The sequence below is a fragment of the Mugil cephalus genome, chromosome 6 (assembly GCF_022458985.1).
Source record: "Mugil cephalus isolate CIBA_MC_2020 chromosome 6, CIBA_Mcephalus_1.1, whole genome shotgun sequence".
NCBI classification, from domain to species: Eukaryota; Metazoa; Chordata; class Actinopteri; order Mugiliformes; family Mugilidae; genus Mugil; species Mugil cephalus.
This window is the reverse complement of record NC_061775.1, coordinates 22118881-22140851: the sequence shown is the minus strand read 5'-3', so window position 1 is coordinate 22140851 and position 21971 is coordinate 22118881. Positions and strand designations below refer to the sequence as shown.

Below are 21971 nucleotides of genomic sequence, written 5' to 3'. Positions count from 1 at the left end.
GTATGGTCGCAAGTAAATACTGTGGTCCCTGCACTTCCTCAAACGGCCACTTGACCGTGACCCCGGAAGCGGATCGATCTCCACAGACCTCCATGTTTACATGCCCAACTTAGAAATATAAGTATAAGGATGAATTTAGATGATATCAGTGATTAAAGTGATGCGTGGCCACTGCGGGTGACGACTGCTGGGTGACCTCCCAGGTTCCTCGCTGTCTGCCTCAGTGTTACCCACCCACCTCATGTTCCATTTCTTTTAACATTTTTTGAATGAGATGTTAAGTGGAGTCAAAACCACCACCACTACACTGAGCATGGGTTCATAACTGCTCTTTATGAACCAAATGGATGGTCACAGAAGACTCACCTATCATTTAATACACAGCCAATGATCGTGGCACATATTCATTCAGAGAGTTAGAAATTCTGATAGATGGAGAGTAGGTCAGGGTGGATGGACGGGTCGAAAAAACACTGTACTTTAACTCAGACGACCACTGTTAGCTTCTGGTATCTAACAATAGTGTCCATTTTCATATTCAGACAACTTTCCAGTTAGGGCATATCCTCCATATAATCACACTGCCTCCATTAAGCTATGGGTCAAAATCAGAGGTCAAACAAAGCCAGGTGAAGCAGGTTAGAACGTGAGATAAATACCAATAATATATATAAAAAGTAAACTGTAGAATAGATCATAAATAGGCGCGCATCACCTGTACCTGTTTGCAGCCATGACCTTAACATTAACATTCTTATACAGTATCTTAGCCTGAAGCCTGATCTTCATCTTCATCTTTTTTTTTTCTTTTTTTTTCTTTTTTTGAACTTTAACAAAAATAACAAATGTCTTACAGATTCATTCCTATGAGTCAGAGTGCAGGGACAAATATGCTCGTTCAGACTGAAGGATGATTTAGTTGATTAACCTTTTCAGTCCCAGATGGAATTTCCAAGACAATATATTGTTGAGTGACCTGAGAGCGAGGAAAACTCTGTAAAGGTCCGTGACATTAACTCTCAGATTCCACTTCATCTTTGGTGCAAGAGAAAACAGAAAACTGGAGCATCTGGAGGAAATCCAGACAGATACTGAGAGCAGACGCAGCTGGGCAGCATATTTAGACATAGGAACTTCTTGCTCGGTGGAAACAACACTAGGCTGTGGGTGGAACTTGCATGTATGTTCATAGCCAGGGAAAGCCTCTGTGGGTTCACTGTGGCTCAGTGTCCCCACAATTATAGTATTATAGATTTGTGTTCGTGGGCGGGAGTGAGCTAGTGCCTGCAGTCACTATCAAACTTTATGACGTAGAAAGGATGCGTCATAGTGCGCCTATATACGCTTTACTTCACGAAGAGGAGGAGATCCATTCACAGATGGATTTTACTTCGCCTGCGTCACAACAGCGGCACATCACCTCACTTTTTACGACCTGTGGATATTTATTGTGATGGGATTTGCTCATTATTCTTAGGAGCCTGGCATTGTGCTGGCTTCACATACAAGCTAAATCTTTTCAGGAGGCACAAGGAAAAAGCAAATGAGATAAGAAAAAAAAAGACGGTTTTTTGTCTTTTCTTACTTTTGCCAAGTGCTGTTATGGGATGTCTTTGTCAGCTGAGCTGGAGTGTCAATGTCATCCGCCCATAGGGGCCCACAGGCTGAACAAATAGAAAACTGGGACTAAGCAGATGAAAATTATTGCAAAGTACTCTTTATGGGAAATATTTTTAGCAGTTTGGGTCGTTAAACATCTGCAGTCGACGTGACTCACAAAGACAACATACTTTCAATTCAAGGAAAACACTAACACGTTGCCAGAGTTAATCACTTAAGAGGTTATTCCTGTAAACCGTGTGCGATTACAACACTTTCCTCTGACAACTGGAAATATTTCACGTTCTTTCTCTGCATCAAAGAGATTGGCAGCCTACGAGACGACGCCTATACCTCGGTCAAATAGTCAGTCAGGGAGGGAGATGGGAAGCATGGGAAATGAAAAAATATTAATTGCAGCTTATAAAAAATTATTGTATTCGGCCCCAATCTATCATGTGTACTAAGACAATGTATTTAATATCAGAGCTATTCTATGTGCATGTAAGTGCAATAACAACACAGAGACTTGGTCATTTGAATGAAACAACTGTTCATTGTCAGTCAAAAGGCAAACTATCGTATATTTGTCCCTTTACAGTGGGGGAAATAAGTATTTGATCCCCTGCTGAATTTGTAAGTTTGCCCACTTCCATAGAAATGATCAGACTCTGGTTTTTATGGTTGTTTACTGGTTATGGGTATAGACAGAATATCAATCGAAAATGCATAAAAAACACACAATCTAAAAGTTATAAATTGTTATGTATTTTATTAAGGGAAATAAGTATTTGATCCCCAACAATTCACTTAGAATTCAGGCTCCTACAGATTGGCTGGTGCGCATGTGGCACACAGCTATGCTCAGTCAACTAATTACCAATACTCCTGATCTTAACTCGTCATGTATATAAAGCACACCTGCTCTAAGAATCAGTTTCTTACATTCCAACTTCTACAGCACCATGGGCAAGACCAAAGAGCTGTCAAAAGATGTCAGGGACAAGATTGTAGACCTGCACAAGGCTGGTATAGGTTACAAAACCATCAGCAAAAGGCTTGGTGAGAAGGTGACAACTACTGGTGCCATTATTCCCAAGTGGAAGACCCATAAAAGGACCATCAACTGTCCTCGGTCTGGAGCTCCCCGCAAAATCTCGCCTCATGGAGTGAGGATGATGATGAGAAAGGTGAGGGAGCAGCCTAAAACAACACGGCAGGAGCTTGTTAATGATCTGGAAGCAGTTGGGACCTCCGTCACCAAGAAAACAGTTGGCAACACACTGCGCCGTTATGGATTGAACTCTTGCAGTGCCCGCAAGGTCCCCCTGCTCAAGAAGGCACATGTACAGGCCCGCCTTAAGTTTGCCAGTGAACATCTAAATGACTCAGAGAAGGCTTGGGAGAAAGTGCTGTGGTCTGACGAAACCAAAGTTGAGCTATTTGGCATTAACTCGACCCGCCGTGTTTGGAGGATGAAAAAACGTGAGTATGACCCAAAGAACACCATACCCACGGTTAAGCATGGAGGTGGAAACATCATGTTTTGGGGCTGTTTTTCAGCAAAGGGTACAGGGCAACTTCACCGCATTATGGGGCCAATGAATGCAGCCATGTACTGTAACATCTTGGACAAAAACCTTCTTTCCTCAGCAAGAACACTGAAGATGCCTCGTGGGTGGGTTTTCCAACATGACAATGACCCAAAACATACTGCCAGGACAACAAAGGAGTGGCTCAAGAAGAAGCATATTAAGGTCATGGAGTGGCCTAGTCAGTCTCCAGACCTTAACCCGATCGAAAACCTGTGGAGGGAGCTGAAGCTCCGAGTTTCCAAGAGGCAGCCAAGAAACTTGAAGGATTTAGACTGTCTGTAAAGATGAATGGGCCAAAATCCCTCCTGCGCTGTGTGCAAACCTGGTGACCAACTACAAGAAACGTCTCATCGCTGTGCTTGCCAACAAAGGTTTCTCTACAAAGTACTGACTTGTGTTGTGCTTGGGGATCAAATACTTATTTCCCTTAATAAAATACATAACAATTTATAACTTTTAGATTGTGTGTTTTTTATGCATTTTCGACTGATATTCTGTCTATACCCATAACCAGTAAACAACCATAAAAACCAGAGTCTGATCATTTCTATGGAAGTGGGCAAACTTACAAATTCAGCAGGGGATCAAATACTTATTTCCCCCACTGTATATCGTACAGACCCTGAACCTACCATATAAATACGATCATATATCTGGCAACACTGAAGGGAACACAGCAGCAGCAGCAGCAGCAGCAGCTACACCTACAGTGCGCATTCACAATGAAGAGATGACATCATCATCACAACATGTGTGCAACTGTGACATCATCCTCCCGATGTGTAATTCTCATACGTAACAATAAACAGTGAAATACACAATGCAATTATTAAAGTTCCACATGAACTGCCTGCGTGATTATAGGAAGTTTTACACGCTTTTCATAGCGTCCACAGATAAAGAAGGGAATTACATCAACCTTGATCTCTCTTTGTCTACTGCAGTGCACTTTCACAGTAGGACCACGATGATCCAATCTGCTATCTGCTGCTGTCTGGACTTGAACTGTCGGAAGGGGGAGGGGGCTGTGCTTTGTTTGAAGTATTACCATATTATCTGTGATCACAACAAAGCCAGGGAAGACTCCGGGAGACTGTCACTGATTACAATAAGTCTCTGAAGGTTTCGACAATTTGGATTTAAATATCATGTACACAGAATCTTTATTTATCTGGTCCTACTCTGTTGCCATAGTTATTTCGCTATTATATTTATGAATGTTTTACCTGTACAAGCATAATTCAAGAACATACACTTTGAGTATTAAAAGTATCTAGTGCAGACAAATGAGTCTCCTGTTACTGTTATTACCACTTTGTATTCCATTATTAGATTTCTATTACATAAATATTGATGTATAGACATGATTGGTAGAGGTGGTGGAGGTTATTTATTTTCATTTTTGGAAATTAAAATCCCTGTAAAGTCTAGTGAAGTAGAAATATAACATAACATAAATTTCAGATATTTAAGTCCACCAATTGACCGGCAAAGGTTCTCTCTGGATCGCTATTCTTACGTCATAATTGGTTTGAGGGATGATGATTTATGATTTGAGAGCCACAGTATCATCTCTCTGAGTCAATTCTCTCACACTGTATCTGCATCATGAGTCGACTCTTTCTAATAAGCTGCTCTCCGTCCCCTGCAGTATGAAGAGCTTCAGAGCCTCAAACGGGGATGCCGTTCATGAATTATTAATGAGCAGTAAGGGGGGAAAAAAGCCTCGTGGGGGATTACATACCAACAGGATGAGATCATGCTTGCAGGCTGGTGAGGATGATGTCACTGAAGGGGATGATGTCATCTTTTCATTTTAAATGTGATGCCCACACTGAGGCATGACTCTCACATAGTAACTGTCTTTTTCTATGAATTTAATATGTTTCTACCTTGAGAATTATTTGTTTTAATGAATTATTCAGTTTTAAGCAGCATGGATAAAATCCCACACTTCCCCGTGGTGGAAGTCAAAGTCATGTCTTGAAACCTCCACACTTCCAGTTCTTAACCTGCAGGCTACAAGCTAAGCTAAGCTAAGATAAGCTAAGATAAGATAAGATTTTCACTAGGCCTGGAAAGGTCTGGAAATATTCTCTCTAGAGAAATGTATTGTTTTGATGGAGCTCATTATCCTCTGGGTGGAAAAGGCCAAAGTGATAAGAGCGAGAGGAGCAGCATTGAACCTAATTTGCCCTTTTACAGGACCTTCATTTCACCCTTGACGGGGAAAATCTGCAGCACATGCAGCGGCAGACATATTAAAATGAGTTTAACATTTTAGTGCCATGACGATATTTTTCGTCAGTGTTTTGAATGTGTTTTGAATGTGTTTTGCTTTTAATTTGCAACTGAGTTTTAAAATATCTGTTCTTCCTGCTCATAGTTTGAATGTTTACACCCTCGAGCTCTGTGTTTTCGTGTAGTGGAAGGTCCTTGAACTGGACATCCTTATTTCCATTGGCGTTTTGCCCAGAGCCACACTATGAATATCCTTACTGGAAAAAACAGTCACACACTCGTAGGCCCGATGAAAGCTGTCAAGTCTCACCCTTCATGATTTAAATGATTTTTTTATTTGAGCTTGTTTGCACCATGAAATATCTTCATCAGCATACGAGCAGAAGTGTGCGTTGACAAACTCTTGAGCGTGGTGGCTTTTCCAGAGCACAGCTGTATCACGTCTCCTTGCGTGTGCTGAAATACAAGCTGACGGCGTTTTTGCCTTGAGCTCTGGTTAATGTAGCCAGAATCTGTCACATTAAAACGGACTGGTCATTTGGAGTCGTAGGCCAGAAAGCAGTAAAACCTGCTAACGTTTGCTGCTCGGAGAACTTAGTGGACGTAATAAAATCCCCACAAACGTAAGTCTCAGAAGAAGAGAGTATAAAACGTGAAAAAAAAGTGATTACGTGACGAAAGCACGAAGCTGGATGTACATCCACCGACTTCTGGAAAAGGTTTAGGTTCTGAATATGTTTTCATTGTGCAAGATCTGTTAGTCATATAACTTAGAGTCAGGAACAAGTCCATGCCTCATACTTCCAGTTACTCGCACCTGTCTTCATAGTCGCATCTAACCTTTCCTCACCCATTTGGGTCAGTTCTCAACCTCCCACCAACCATCTCTTATTATTATTCTTTAAATTCCTTTATTCTGGAAGTCTAATATATGTTGTACAGATTTATTTCATTTATTCAAATTTTTACGCTCTTATTTTTACGCTTATTTAAGTGATTTGTACAGCTTTCTATTTTTTACGCGTTTATTTTCATGCTTATTTAAGTGTTTTGTCTTGTACCATCAGTGACCTGAATCAAATTCCTCATATGTGCACAATTACTTGGCCATTGAAGCTGATTCTGACTTCTTTGTACACACTGAGGTGTGGTCTCGTGAGCGAACTATCTCTCAATGGTCATTTTGGACGATTTCATCTTCCCCTGTCACTTCATCACTTCCACTTTCAGCGCTGTCAGAATCACTCCATTCTCAATTTCAACATCACCACTCTTGCCCAATGATCTGTTTGCGCTCATTCTTTGGGACATTTAGTCCCAATTAATTTCAGTTCTGTCACTCTCCACCTCATCTTGAAGTCTCCATCAGCCGATATCTGCTCCACCACCAGCGCCACCAAACCATCCAGACTCCAGGTGGTGCTTGTCCCTATCGACTCCCTTCATCTGGGTCTCCACTCTCTGATGTTGCTTTATCAGACTCTAACCACAAAAATATTTATTTGCACCAGCCTTTGCTGGAACAGTACATTCCTACTTTTACTTCTTTCCTTATCGCAATCATTTCTTATTACAGATGTGCCTATTTCATGATGCCTATTCCATTAGCATATTTCATATTATGAGAAACATTTTATTTTTTTTCTTCAAGAGCAGTTTTTTTTTTTTTTTTAAATAAAAAAATTAGCAGAGAAGCTCTTCTGTTGGAGAACTACACATGAGACGCAGCTGAGCCAGACATTGAGAAGTCCTGCCAGAGAGGAGACAGGTGGAGAAAACATCTGGGAAGCTGGGGGAAAATGTGAGAGTGAGGCAACCCAGCCCAACCAGAGCAAGCAACCATACGACAAAACAGCATTTAATCTCAGTGACATTATATGTTTTTTATTTCTTTCCCGCCAAATATGCAACAAATGCAGGACTGTTCAACTCTCAGCCCTCAAGGCGTGTCCACAGTTGACTTTGACTCAAAAACAATATATCAGTCAGGCATGTAACAAGCATTAAAGCTAAGTGTTTAGACTTTAATGATCCACGAAACAAATTGCATGGTCACAGTAGCTCAGTTGCACATAGAAACAAATAATAAATAAATATGAATATAAATGAATGATAACTGAAATAATATGGGTCATTTTTTTTAGATCTGAGCAGTTGTTTTGACCAAATCTGTCATTTAAAGACCTTTGGCTCAATGAAAGTGTAATCGCGACCACATGTTCCTCTTTCATTATATTAACGCAATCATTTGTCCATTGATTGTTAACCGTAATTGTTTTCTCTGTCTCTGCTTCTCGTCCTGTTGCAGTCGGAGAGTAACTGCGTGTCGCAACGGCTGGACCTGAATGAGATCATGTGCGCGCTTGCGACACAATCGACACACCCAACCCGTGCATGTGCTTTCTGTGTGTGTGTGTGTGTGTGTGTGTGAGTGAGAGGGAGAGAGCAAAAAAACAGCGAGGGTTCAGCCTTCGGGTTTCACAAGAGTTAACAAGGCAGCCACAGCTAATATCATTTAATGGGGCCTATTAGTGATCCCGCTCATCAGCTGGCGAAAACACCGTCCTGGAAAACACAAAGAGCCGTGTTGTTCGGGGGTTTGTGGGTGCGCACTGTGAAAAACACACATTAGCGCCAGATGCGGATGGATAACATCTGGCTGTGACACCAGCGAGGCTTAAAGATGAGGACTGCAGGGGCTCAGCATCAGAGACCCAAGCAAAGAGCCTGAGGGGGTGAGATGAGTCTCTCTTACTCATCCTGTGGTTGCTCCTTTCTTTTTTCTCCCCCCCCTCCTCCCCTCGTCTCCCCCTGTTTTGCTCCTGTAGTAAGCACACATCAGCACACACGAGTGATGCGTCGACATGACAGCAGCGTATTGACTCCCAGCTCGTTGTGTGCGCCGCCACAACCGCATCATCATCAGAGCCCGACGGAGTCACTCGTTAAACCACAATCACAGCCTCTCACTGGAGCACAGGCTCCACCTTGTTGGAGCACACACACAACTGCACACACACACACACACACTGACAGCCCCAGCTCCTCCGTCACTTGTTCCACGGCGAGTAGATTATGTGCTCAGACACTCGCGCAGCTTCCCTCTCACTTTCTCCTCAGAGAGACAGACGGGATTATGAAGGAGCACTTCTCTTCTTTCCATATTCCCAGGCAGAGCAGACAACATATCTGGAAAGAATTAGAGAAAAAAAAAAAAAAAAAGGCTGGAGGAGAGAAAGTGCTGAGGTGTTGCAGTGCCGAGCTTGTGCGTCATTAGGTTTTATTAACTTATACCCTGTGAGCTGTCCTCCTCCCGGCCATCACAATAAAGTAACAGCAAGAGAGTCAAGTAGAGGCTCTGATCTGATAAAAGACTGAATTTGTGTTTTGCTGCTGTCACCTTGATATAGGTTTGTAGCAGCCTTAAAAGCAGATGTAGGCTTTTGTTGTCTTTATTGCAGCCGTTATTTAGACTGAGGTTACTGTTCTTACACTGTTTACACTTTTTTTACCAGCTTAAACTGATCAGGCATAACTTTATGACCATCTGCTTGATATTGTGTAGGTTTCTCTTGTGCCTCCAAACAGTTCTGACTCATCAGAGAATGGACATGGGCCTTCTGAGGGTGTCCTGTGGTGTTTGGTAACACAATGTTGTTAGTGGGGGCATTTGGGTCATATGGGGTTGAGGGGAGGGGCCTCCGTGTGGATCGTCCCCCTGATACTTGATCAGTTTGGGATCTAGTGAATTTTGAGTCAACACCTTGTACCGTGCTACCAAGGAGTGTCATTGCTTTAGGTGGGGGTGCCTGGTTTGGTCTAGATGTGTCATACATGTCATTCATGTTACAATCGCTTGTGCCAAGACCCGAGGCAAAACACATAGAAGCCCAATCCAACTGAAAAACCGACCAGCAGGCTAGCAGTCAGCTAGCAGCTACCAACCAGCAACAAGACACCAGCTAACTAGCCTAGCCAACAGCAGTAGCAGTCTAAACAACATCCACACGAACGCCAGGTCCAAAAGTTTCCCAGCAGGACATTGACACAAAACACTCAATGTTATTCACTTCATGTGTCAGTGGTCGTAATGTTGCGGCTGATCAGTGTATTCTGTCATGTGGAGTCTGTATTTGAGGCTGTGTATTCCACAGCGCTTTTAATATTATGGTTGATGGGTGCAAAAGAGTTCTCCAGATCCTCCGTGTCTGTTTTGATTACCTCCTCTGACCCTTTGTCTGTTTTTTGGACCCCGATCTCTGCTCTGCACTTGGTTTTGCTTTGCTTTATTTTTTTTTTTTTTTTTTTTTCCTCAGGAAAGTACAAGCTGACTGCACTGCTTCTGAGTCTTATACTTGGTCCTGTGCATTTTTTATTTTAAATGATTATTATTTACTGAACTGAGCATATGAAGATATGGGGAAAAAGTTAGTCTGAGGGAAGTGTTTGCTGTTTAAAGGGAGCTCTCAAAGATTTGAAGTGGCAACAAACACACAGACATTCGTCCACCAAAATATGTAAATGACAGCCTTAAGTGTTGGAAGGTGAGATAATAAGTGGAATTGTATACATGTTGTTTTATTTATGTCCTGTCCTTTAAATATGAAAAATGTTCTCATTATTACGGTAAATATGACACCTCATGTATCACTGTGTCCATTAAACAGCAGGTTTAGACTAGATCTAAGGATGCCAGAGCTCCCTGGGAAACAGAACATGTATCACAGTGACCATAAAAGTGTAATTTGAAAAAACAGGAAGCAAAGTCTGTTATTGCCAGTCAAGGAAAGTGAATACTTCAGAAGGACACCGAAAAGTAGAAGTTGGTTTCAACAACTCAGCAACTACCCACTAGTGTCTGTTGATTTGTTCCTTCTGCATCCGCTCACTGTATAACAGTCTTTATCAGTCACCCAGCAGCTCTCTGTTTGAGTCATACCTTAATGTCTTACTGCATCCATTCAGCAGCGGAGAGAGCGTCGGTTTGGCACCTTCAGCCTTTAGAGTTAGGGTTATAAAGCCTGGCAGAGAGGAGTCGTTTCAGTACACAGATGATCCTTAAGTGTTTCTGTGAATGAAAGTGTTCCATCTGCTCTTTTCAGAATCAAACTCCCCTGGCTGGGGGCATGCAATCACCAGTGAGGATTTGTTCATTTCATATTCTAATGTTTTCCAACAAACTGGTCTGTGAATGTGAAACTGCCTTTTTTGAAGCCTGAATACATCTTTTTTTCCCATTTTTATTTCCCCTCCAATCAGCTACCATGGGACTGCATGAGTGCCGATAGGTAATTTTTACAGTTACAAAACTCTGAAAAGTTTAATAATAGCAATGTACTAACAGCAAGATGTTTTATCCAAAAGCTTTAGCAAAAGACACTAGAAAAGCGAGTTTTTGATGGTTTACACGCATAGATGTTTTAGTTTATGCCCGATCGGAAGCTACTTGAATGAAACTCTACAAGTCCAGTTTCTTAACATTTTTGAATAAACCATGACTTGGATTACTTAGAACCTTCTCAGTTTTCTGATTGTCCAACCAGGCTTTTGTCCAGTCATGTTTTATTCTTTTTTTTCAGCTTTCATGGATGCTTCTTGACCTATCAGCACCAGAAATGTCTGAGTGCTCAACTGATTGTCCATGTGTACCATATTTCCTCTAGTAGTGGCTGGTTTTCAATTAGTAGCCGGGTGTTTTATAATGGCCAGGGACGTGGCATACACGAACAAATAAAGGCCGGTCTCAAATACATGCCAGGTGCGCTAGATGTAGTAACACGCAGGTGCCACAGATGGCAGTAGCTACATGTGCTACATGTTCAAGTGCCACATGAACCCAGACTTTTGACGAAATACTCTCAAAACAACATTGAAGCTGCAAAACATCTACATAAGCTGCAAAACACAGTAATTTTTATTTATTTTTTATTTTTTGGCCTTTTTTGTAAACCTTGTCAGTTTGCCCAATAAATGGACCTGTTTATTTTTCAGAGTTCAAACTGATACAATGGTGCAATTTATTCGTTCGTCCGTTCTGACCATCTGCGCGTAAGCGTCAATTAATCCTGCCCGGATGCTGTTGCCTGTATGGTGTACCTGCTAAAGTGAATAAAATAGCAGAGTAAATGGTAGGAAAACTTTGAGCAAATACGGCACGTACCGGTATGAAACAAAGGGAATTAGAAATAAAGGCCCCCCTCTAATAACAGCCTGCCTCCGATAATGGCCAGGTGGTTTGGGCGACTGAGGAAATAAAGGACCCGGCCACTATTAGAGGAAATACAGTATGTGTATTTGCTCTTGTACCCCTATCTTTCTGAGGACCAGCTTTTACACCATCAGAGTGAGGACATTGGTGCAAAGTAAGGATATTTTGGCTGGTAATCCCTTTATTATAAAATTGTTTGCGGGTTAAGACTTGGGTTCATTGTTGAGGTTACAATTAGGTTATGGTTAGGCTTAAGTAAGGAGCAAGGGAATGCATCATGTCGATGAATGTCCAAATTAAATATGACGAACAAATGACATGTGTGTGTCTGCAAATGCATGTGGATGTGAGCATTTGTGTGTGTATGTGTGTGTTTTCGTGGTAAAAAGCAGTTTAGCATAAAAAACATCACATAACAAATATCAGCCTAAAAAGAAAGTGAGTTCAAATTAGTGCAAAAACAAACAGGAACTGAGCAAGTGTGCTTTTGTATGAAGGACAAATGAGAAGGTCAACAATAAAGAGGACAATGATAATGATGGAAAATTTGAAAAGTAAAGAGCAACTCAATGAATGTACCAAAGTGGAGAATCTCATCTTCCTTCCTAGAATAATTGCTCTACTTTATGCTAAAAGCATTATTATTACCTTAAAACATACAAGTCAAAGTAACTTGCTGACAAACACTCAGCACGAAAACATTTAGTCATGTTGTCATGTGGTGTATATAAAGCTCCTGATTCACCGGAGAGAAGACAGTAAAGCAGAAAGGCAGTGGGATGAATTGAACGGGGTGCACAGAAACACAAAGTCCTCATTGGTCTGTGGAGGCCCATTCTGTTGGGTGGCCAAGCTGAAAACACTCCAATTAAAGAAAAGCCATGCAAGTGGATGAAACACAAGAAAATTAAGAAAACATATTCACCAATTTGACAACACAGGAGCTGCATATACATACGCCACGACCAAAACGCTGATGGCACTGTGTCTTAAGTGACTGTGAACTGCATTAAATCAGGTATAAAAAACGTACAGCTATATGAAGTCATATCAATTAAACCATTTTTGCTTCATTTAGAACCAGAAACCACCACTGTAAATAATATGCTTTTTTGTTGTTGTTGTTCTTTTGTTTTTACCTGCAGACAGGCTTCCAGATGATTATTAGGTGTTTAATTGTGAAAAAGAAATAAGAGCTGTCTGCAGTCTTACAGAGACACATGCACTTAACATGTGTTGGCCTTTCAAAAATGCTGCTCACGAGGTTCGAAAATCCTTAAATTCCTGTCTTTTTCACAAGAATTTAGATGTTAGTTTGCCCCGCAGTCCTCCATGAAGCATTGATCAAAGGTTAAAAAAGTATTTACACTTTTACCTCCCAAGCTCCAACATGAGCAAACAGCTCAAGGCCGCAAAGATATCTCTGACCATAATCTCACCTTTTGCACTCCTAGTTTAAATAAACCAGTTGGTTCAAATGGGTGCAAAAGGTGCTCAGCAGAAAGACCAAGGCTGTTACCTCTGACACAGATTGAAAAACAAGACTGTCCTCCTCTGATCACCAAGCACTGGACTGCCGATCGAAGCCTGTCTGGGCAGTTTTTGCCTCAGGCTCAAATGAAAATGTGTCTGTTATAAAAGCACCACGTCTCAGCTTGACTTGGTGGTGGTAAAGCCTCAAATTCTGCAGCTCTGGATATAAGCCCGTATCAACAGCTGGGATAAAAATATTACCTTTCAAAACTACTGTCCAGAACAGAAGTATGTATATGGATTAAATTTATCGTAAGAGGAAATGTCTTAATCACAGGTTTAAAGGGGGGGTTAAGCCCACACTGGCAGCTGCAGCTCTGCAGTCTGGAGAAATATGTCTCTGTGACGTAAGCCAAAAAAACAGAAGTTGTCTTAGTTCCCTTTTTGAATGAACAAAAAAGTTATCCCTATAACTTATAACCATTTGATAATCAACTCTTGTCATTTGCACCCTATTATTTACTTTGCTTTACTTGACTGATTTCTGATTTTGATAGAGTGAAGGCTGAACTTGGAGAGCGCAGGTTTATCCTAGCATAGCATCTTTAGGCTTTCCTTTCGTCTACTTACACCGATCACACACAACATTAAAACCACTGACAGGAGAGGCATTTTGAATGTGCACTTAAATATTTTGCTACATCCTTTGCGAAGAGGATTTAAATCCTGAGGGAACAAACAAACCAAGTCGAATTTGCGTACGTGCATCACCTCCCTCTAGGAAACAAATGCACTAGCATCTGAGTCAGTGATCACGCTGGGTTGGAACAAACTGATGGTTTAATCAGGACCTTAACAACCGGGTTGGCACAGCTTACAAAGACAAAGTCAATTTGCATGAGTGACACTAGGTACACTGGCGGTGTACCTAAGTTAAATACACAAACCGATCAGGCATAACATTATGACCACTGACGAGAGAATTAAATGACAGTGACCATCTTGTGACAATACGATGTCCTCCTGGGAAACCTTTGGACCTGGTGTATACCACCCACCTAGAAAAGAAAAGTCATCCTCACCACAAAGCAATGTCACACACACACACACACACACACACACACACACACACACACACACACACACACACACACACACACACACAAAGACAGTTTAGGAACAACTCAAAAATAACATAAAAAACAGCCCAAGGTCTTGATCTGGTCTCCAGAGTGAGTAGATCCCGAACTGATTAAGTATCTATGGGATGCAGTGGAACAAGCCTGATCATCAAAGGCCCCTCCCCTCAACCCACAGGACCCAAAGGGTCCCCACTAACAACATCCAGACATCCTGTTGCCAGACACCACAGGACACCCTCAGAAGGTCCAGGTCCACTCTCCGATGAATCACAACTGTTTTGGAGGCACAAGGGAGACCTACACAATATTAGGAAGGTGGTTGTAATGTTATGGCTGATTGCTGTATAAACACATGGATCTGAGATTCTGAAAATGTATAATAACAAACTAAATAAAGAAGGATCTACCCGGAACTCGTGCAAAGAGGGAACTCATCCACGCTATCAAATGATGACTCAGGGGACAGTGTTGGGGGGGGGGGGTCCAGCAGACTCACGTAACGGACAGTGTGCTGACAGTCCAACAAACAGCTCCAGACGCAAGTATGGACTTACCCAGTCAACAGTTTAAAAACCGCTACAGCAGTTTTGTTTAAGCAGTTTTAGCTTGCTTGCCAACAGGGTGTGATATGGCGTGTCAAAAACATGAAGCAGTTCTCTGATCTCCCTTTGTCCGTTCGTCATCAAAGCAAACAGATGGTAAGATGTGCAAAAACACTGAGGGAGGGATGGCATACAAAAGCAAAGTCAAGCACGTAGCCAGATATATCTCCAAGTGACCAACCAACTGCACAAGAACAGCTCCAGTGACTCTGTATTGAAACACGTACTAGAAAGACGTCAGCAGTATTAGTTATGATGCGGTCAGGTGTAAATATTTAAAATCACTCACCTTCTGTCACACGCAGATGATCGCCTGAAGTAAAACATGAAAAGAAAAGTTCACGTTCGAGTTGATCTCCTCAACATTTGTAGTAACAGCCTGGGAAGAGACATATTGAAGTCCCACGGACAGAGAGCTTTATGTGGGGCAGAGAGTCTCTGGGCATGAGGAGCTATTTCTGAAGCACGGTGTCAGAATACACACCAATCATTCACAACACCACAAACAAGCCAGGGTGTACATCCATGCGACTATCTGTTGTTGTGTACATGGCTCTGGGATCAGATTTTTCTGGATGAAAGCCAGGTCTATTTTCGTGACCACAGACCTAGAGGAGCATTATTTGTAGCTGTGGGCACAAAGGGGTTTCGAAGAGACTTAGAGGAACAAGAGCTGAGTGACAAGCTTTCCATCTGTCAGTGGTCACCTCAAATTATCCCCTCTAGCTGAGGTACAACACATTAATCCATGGGTGTTTTTGTGTGTGTACTGTATGCCACAAGGGATATTTGATCACATAATTCCTTTGGCGCTCTCCAGCAGCGATAAGAAATTTCCAGCAGGCCTCTCACTGACTCACACTGATCCAGACCAGGCCAAAGAAACACTGGGATACAACCCCGCTTTATTTATCCATGAGATAGGAGCAAACTTCGAGCAGGACATGGTTGCAACTCCAAAAATACATCCTGTTTGTTTAGAAAGGAGTGTCCACTGCACTGCTGGATACAAAACTTAAATCTGCACCAGTAATTAGGGATGAACATATGCAGGATTTGTTTGGTTCCACTGTTTTAACAGTAAAGTCTGCAACTTAATACCAAAGACTTTCCCTATCCACTCAGAACCAAATGGTATAAGAAAACAAACTGCAACAAAATGGATTCTAGAGTACTCTTTGCAAACATCTGCAACAAATTTGCTAGGAGGTTTTGTGTTTACAGCTTGTTGCACTGCGTCCAAATGGCTAAAAGCTCTGCTAATGTGGACATTAACGTGAAAATAAGGGGGTCAAAGTCAAGGTTAAACGTCCATCGGGCCATCCAGTAAGTCACCCACCTGTTGCTGCACCTGCTACCAAAACAGATAATCGCATCAATCCCATCAAAGAAGGAAGGCATAGACCTGGAGGTGAATATCCCCTGACAACAGTCACACTATTTTGAAGCAGCATTGAAATGCCTGTAAAAGTTTTTATTATAGTTCCATTGTAATTTTCCATCACAGCTGCAGTAGCACTTAACCCACACTTGGGACGCAACACAGCCAAAGAGGGGACTGCTATTTTTAAACTGCCAGTCAGATACCAAAACTCAATTGACCACAGCTGAGTCAGTAAATATTCACTTAAAATTATCTGTATCTGCTCACATATTCTAAAGAGTTCCAGGTAATCATGCCCCACAGTTGTTCCCAACAAAACCCCATCCATCCAGAAATCAGTGACTCAGAACTGAAGAAACTACTTGGATGGATCATTTTCAAGACACCAAGCAAGTTTGGCCACCCTTGTTCCAGATACAAGTTGATGCAAATAAGTTTCCTGGTAATGTGTAGACATATGATGATAGAGGAAGCCAGCGATGGAGCCTCAGGGTGAGGGCACATCTGGGATGGGGGAGGCTGAGATTTGACAACAGAGATCTGTTACTATGTCCTCAGTAATGTCCTTATTTACCTAAATGTCAGAGCTGCAAACAGCAAAGCAAGGAAATTACTACAAGTTGGGAGGCTTCCAGGATTTGTGTGACAGTGCGACTCACTGAAATAACTAATAATGGAGATAGGTAATTTAACGCTTGTGCTTTAAGTGAATCATGGAGACTTTACAGCTCATTATGTCCCACAGATTCATATCATGTCGTCACTCAGGACACCCTCAACGCAAACAGCACTGTTATTGTTCTGAACCAGCAGTAGTAGCAATCCCCTAGAGACGACACCTGTTTGAACAATATTCTACTGCATCCCAAATCAGTACAAACACAAGCTGGCCTCTTCTTTCTCAGGATGTTACGCACGATAGCAGGTCTAAAGAGGGCCCGATGGGTTGGCTTCCTGTTTTGCTTTCCTGTTTTTATAAATTGCTAAATATCTGTATACAGCTCCAATATATTATGTGATAAAATATTTACTTAGATTTTGAAAGCTGAATGTTTGCCAAAATGAATTTTATATCTTTACATGCATTTTGTTAACAGTTGTTGTTCTCTCTAAAAACACTGTCATGGAGCAGGAAGTGCCAAAAGCACTGTGGAAACAAATCAAATGTTCTGTTTCTGCTTCCTGTGTGAAAACATCTCGGTATCTTGGCATGCATATTCATGCACGCACAAAAAGCACATACCAGAACTCCTCCATGCTTATTGCATCTGACAGAACATGTTTCCCTATATCATGTCAGTGCATGCAGTGAGGGAAGATAAGATAATAATGTATGATTAAGAAATATGAAGGAAGCGGTAATACAATTATTAAAATTAAACCACTCATCTTCGGGAATTTAACAAACACATGGCTCAGATAGATATGACTGATAGTTAGTGGCCCACAAAACCGCTTTGTGCTGAACCTTGAGAATAAATGGAATATATGTGACACCCTAATCACTGGTTTACTGTGCTGTATTTGAGTGATTATTAGCAGAGCCATAAAGCGCCAGGTCCTAAAAGCACTAGATATGGACCGCAAAAGATCACAACATGACTGGATGTTGATGGTGACCACCATGTTGGTGCCATCTTTGATTATGAGTGGAAGATCTGGAGAACTTTGATGTGGAGTGCTGTGAAATTGGATCCAGGTATATTCCACCTTTAAGAGACCTAAATTACTTTGGGTGTTTCCTGTAACTTTTCATCACCAAGACAAGATTTTACTTCTGCTGACTTTATGTAAAGATGGACAAACCATCTGTGATGTCGCCCACGGGTTTCTTTGAGGACAGCTTTAGAGCTCAGTGTGGTGGATCCGGCTGTAGCTTTCTTTGCAGTGGTTTCTTCACCTTCCTCCTGGCTAATTCAGGTTTATTCATCATGTGCGGGATGAATGAAACGCTGTGGACGAGAGAACCGGTCAGCTCAGTCATAAATAGTGAGATCAGAAAACAAAACAGCAGTATGATATGTTGCTCAGTGTCCAGAGAATAATCCTTCAGTCTTTTTGTGAGGGCAACCAGACAGAAAAATGTCTGCATGCAGATAGTCCTGAGTATACTGTAGACCTTCTGTATAGCCAGGGTTTTTAATAAATGTCTTGAATGGATGGGAGACTTGCCTGGAACAGTTCCAGTATCATACCATGATGAAACCAGTCAGCAAGCCCTCAATGGTACAACTGTAGGTCTCAACTTCGGTATCACCAATGTAGATGGGTGTGTGTCTGCTTCCCTGTTGTCCATGTAGTCCACAACCATCTTTCTTTCTTTTTTGCTCACATTCATCTTGTCTTTGCATCACCTGGTCAATACTTTTACCTCCTCTCTGTACGCAGTCTTATGATTGTCTGCGATGAGGCCCAAGATGGTTGATCGTCATGGGTAAACAGAGAGAATGGGAGGAGGCTAAGAACACAGCCCTGTGGTGCTCCTGTCTTGAGGGTCAGCGAAGTGGAGGTGCAGATTTCAGTTCTCACCACTTGGGGCCTGCCTGTTGGGAAGTCACATATCCAACAGGACTGGTTTTGAGGGGAAGATGTTGTTGTATGCTGTGCTGAGGTAGATGCCTTGGTGGACACGTGGCAACCTTGTGACAACACACATGTCACAAGCAAACCACACCTTTACTTACCTATAAACAGGTGTCATGGATGAGAAATTAGGTTTGAAAACTAAAACTGCTTTTATTTTATATCATTTTAACACAAAGGTCTATGGGGGATTAACTTGCCTGTGGAGTTTGCTTCAATTGGCCATTCTAGGAACTGCAGTTTTTGACTTCGCTCCTACTTGCACATACCTTCAAAACCCTTCAGACTCAGCTGTGTCGCGTGTTTGGTCCTTATTTTCAAACGTTAACAAGATGAAACGCCATTGTCACCAAGATCATGTTAGTATAATGCAAGAGATTCTGTATAATTTTGCATGCCTGCAGTCCAAATGAGTGTGCTTATTTTAAAACGGGAACATTTTTCACATTATGTTGTTTGGTACATCCGTTCTAATACACCAATTATTCCTAACAGGCCAAAAAAGCGGCAGCTTAATGTGGACATCAACATTTTCCAGAGAATTGAACCATCCATGAAAGTACAGAGTATTTATTTGAATGTCAGTTCAGTGCAGAGGCCATGTGAAAATATTGTTGTGACCCTAATGAATTCCCAGACTGAAAGGGAAGTATCTCTGGAGACGAGCATTTCCCCGTAAGTCAGATGACTTAAAGAAAACATTCTACCAAAGTTGTACCACAACGCTGCAGTCTGTTCTCTGCCTATTACGTATTTATTTATATGTATAGCCGGGCAGCACGTGGACTGTTTTTACAGATTTTATTTTCCGGTTTATTGTGCGACCACAGGAGCATGGGTAAATTGACAGTGGTGCTTGACACAGAGAAAGGCATTACTTATTCAGGTCCCACCTGCACAGGCCAAGATGCATACAAACATAATTAGCTCGGCTACATCCCATCTGTCTGTTTGTCCGAGCAACATGTCCCCTGTCCATGTAAACACAAATTTTATTCCAAATATGGTTAGTGCTGGTCACAGTAATTCTAACTTTGGGTTTGGATCATTATGTCTTTTCTCTGTGCTGCTTGCACAGATCATTTACTGCAAGATTAGCCTTACTCTTAAACAGCACTTGTCTTCTCTTACAGCACAACCTCTCCCTGAGTGACTATGCTGTCTTTTTTGGAATCACAGTCACAGAAACATACACCAATAAGGCATAACATTATGACCACCTTCCTAATACTATGTAGGTCTCCCCTGTGCCTCCAAACCAGTTGTGACTCATCAGAGAATGGACATGGACATTCTGAGGGTGTCCTGATGGGACGGGTGTCTGTGGATCAAGCTTGTTCCAGTGCATCCCACAGACACTTGATCAGTTTGGACCTTGTGCTGTTTTTGTTTGTGTGCCTGTATCATGGTACATCCTGCTATAGATGGCTGCTGACATCAGGTTGTGTCAATGCTATGGGATGGTGGAGTGTGGGCCTGGTCTGGTCTAGGTGGATGGTACATGTCTAAGTAACAAGCCAAAGGTTTCGCAGCAAAACATTATATTGTCACAAGATGGTTTTAATGTTGTGGCTGACTGGAGTATGTTGTAGATAAGTGAAAAAGAAAATGGAGCATTCTTGGGATGTCTTTTGGAAATGATTTTGCTCAGATGGGTAATAGAGAAATTCTGTGGGCAAGATGCGGTTTGTTGAAAAGCAATTATTGAAAGTAGTCGACCCATCGGGAGAGTGTTCTCTGTTGATGTCAGTGTGTTTTTTTTTTTTTTGTGGAACATACATTTCTTGTATCAAATTTCTGATCATTCTGTTTTATTATACAGCAAAGATATTTAGAGGATTACCAGATGCAACAGATGCTTCCCTGAGTGCGCACGTTCCATGGTTGGACTATGACGGTACAATGTCTTTTATTCAATTAGCCACATTACAGCAAATAGAGAAGACTAGATTAGAAAATGATAAGACAAACGAATGCAATACCCCCAAATCCACTGTTGCAAAGTTGTTCATTTGAAATTGTGTGTGAAATCATGTGACATCCAAATAAGAGACTTGTGTTTAATGGAGTTTGATATGATGACAGATAAAACATCAGACCGTGTTAGTGTTAAACATCCATCAGCACCAAGTCCCTCTCAGGAAGTGCGTCAGCACTGTCAGCAGAGCGAGCTGGAGGAAGGAAAAACTGAAGAGTGCAGCAGTAACCTGTTTTACAATGAATCACTGATTTGGGGGTTATTTTCAATTATCCCAAATTTCCTTGTGGATAGTCCAACGCTGGCAATGTGGACATGTTTTTCCCGGACCTGGGCCTCAAGGGAAAACTTATAAATGCCTAACTGGTCGCACATGAGAGTAAACAGCAGTGCTGTAATGCAGCAGTGTTTTACTTTAAATCCCAATTCATCCTGGAAGCAACACTATAGTGTCGAGGCTACACTATGCAAATGTTTAGTACTGTCAAAATGACTCAAATGAATGAAACACTGTATGAGTAGCAGACATAAACACACCTCTCATGTGACCAGCTTGAGTTAACAAGTTTTTAAAGGCATTACACTACAATTGGGCTTCACAGTGGTCTCACAGCAAGAAGGATCGGGGTTCGAATCCACCGGCCAAACTGGGGCCTTTCTGTGAGGAGTTTGCATGTTCTGTGCATGTTCTCCCTGTGATGCTCGTTAGGAGGTTAATGTGATTCTAAACTGGCCATAGGTGTGAGTGAGGATGGTTGTCTGTCTCTCTGTGTTAACCTTTCGATAGGCTGGCGAGCTGTCCAGAGACTACCCCTGACCCTAATCTAAACGCTAACCGTAACCCTAACCGTAACCCAATGACAGCTGGGATATGCATCAACCTCCCCTAGTAACTTCCAGAGGACACCGCTTACAGAAACTGAATGAAAGTCAGAGCTTTCTCTCCTTTTACTACATTTTTTATTTTCAAGTATATATAAGTTAATAAATTTAAATAGAAACTACATAGAACTGATTATGTGATTAAAGAGGTCCAATAAGATTCACTTTACTGAACTGGAAGTTCAATGTAGGTAATGTCTTGTAAGCTGCTGCCCTCTAGTGTCCACAAGAAAAAACAAGAAAAAGAGACATAAAATGTGAGGAACGCTGCTCAGCCCTTCTGG

The 21971-nt window shown here is 41.8% G+C and overlaps 1 protein-coding gene across 1 annotated transcript in view; it reads right to left on the bottom strand.

Annotated features, from left to right (window-relative positions):
- Positions 1-15271, bottom strand: part of lepr (leptin receptor) — a 44457-nt gene extending 29186 nt beyond the window's left edge. The window contains exon 1 of the mRNA XM_047587725.1: positions 15150-15271. The gene's annotated coding sequence lies outside the window, so the exon portion shown is untranslated. The remainder of the gene's footprint in view (positions 1-15149) is intronic.
- Between the last annotated feature and the right edge of the window lie 6700 nt (positions 15272-21971).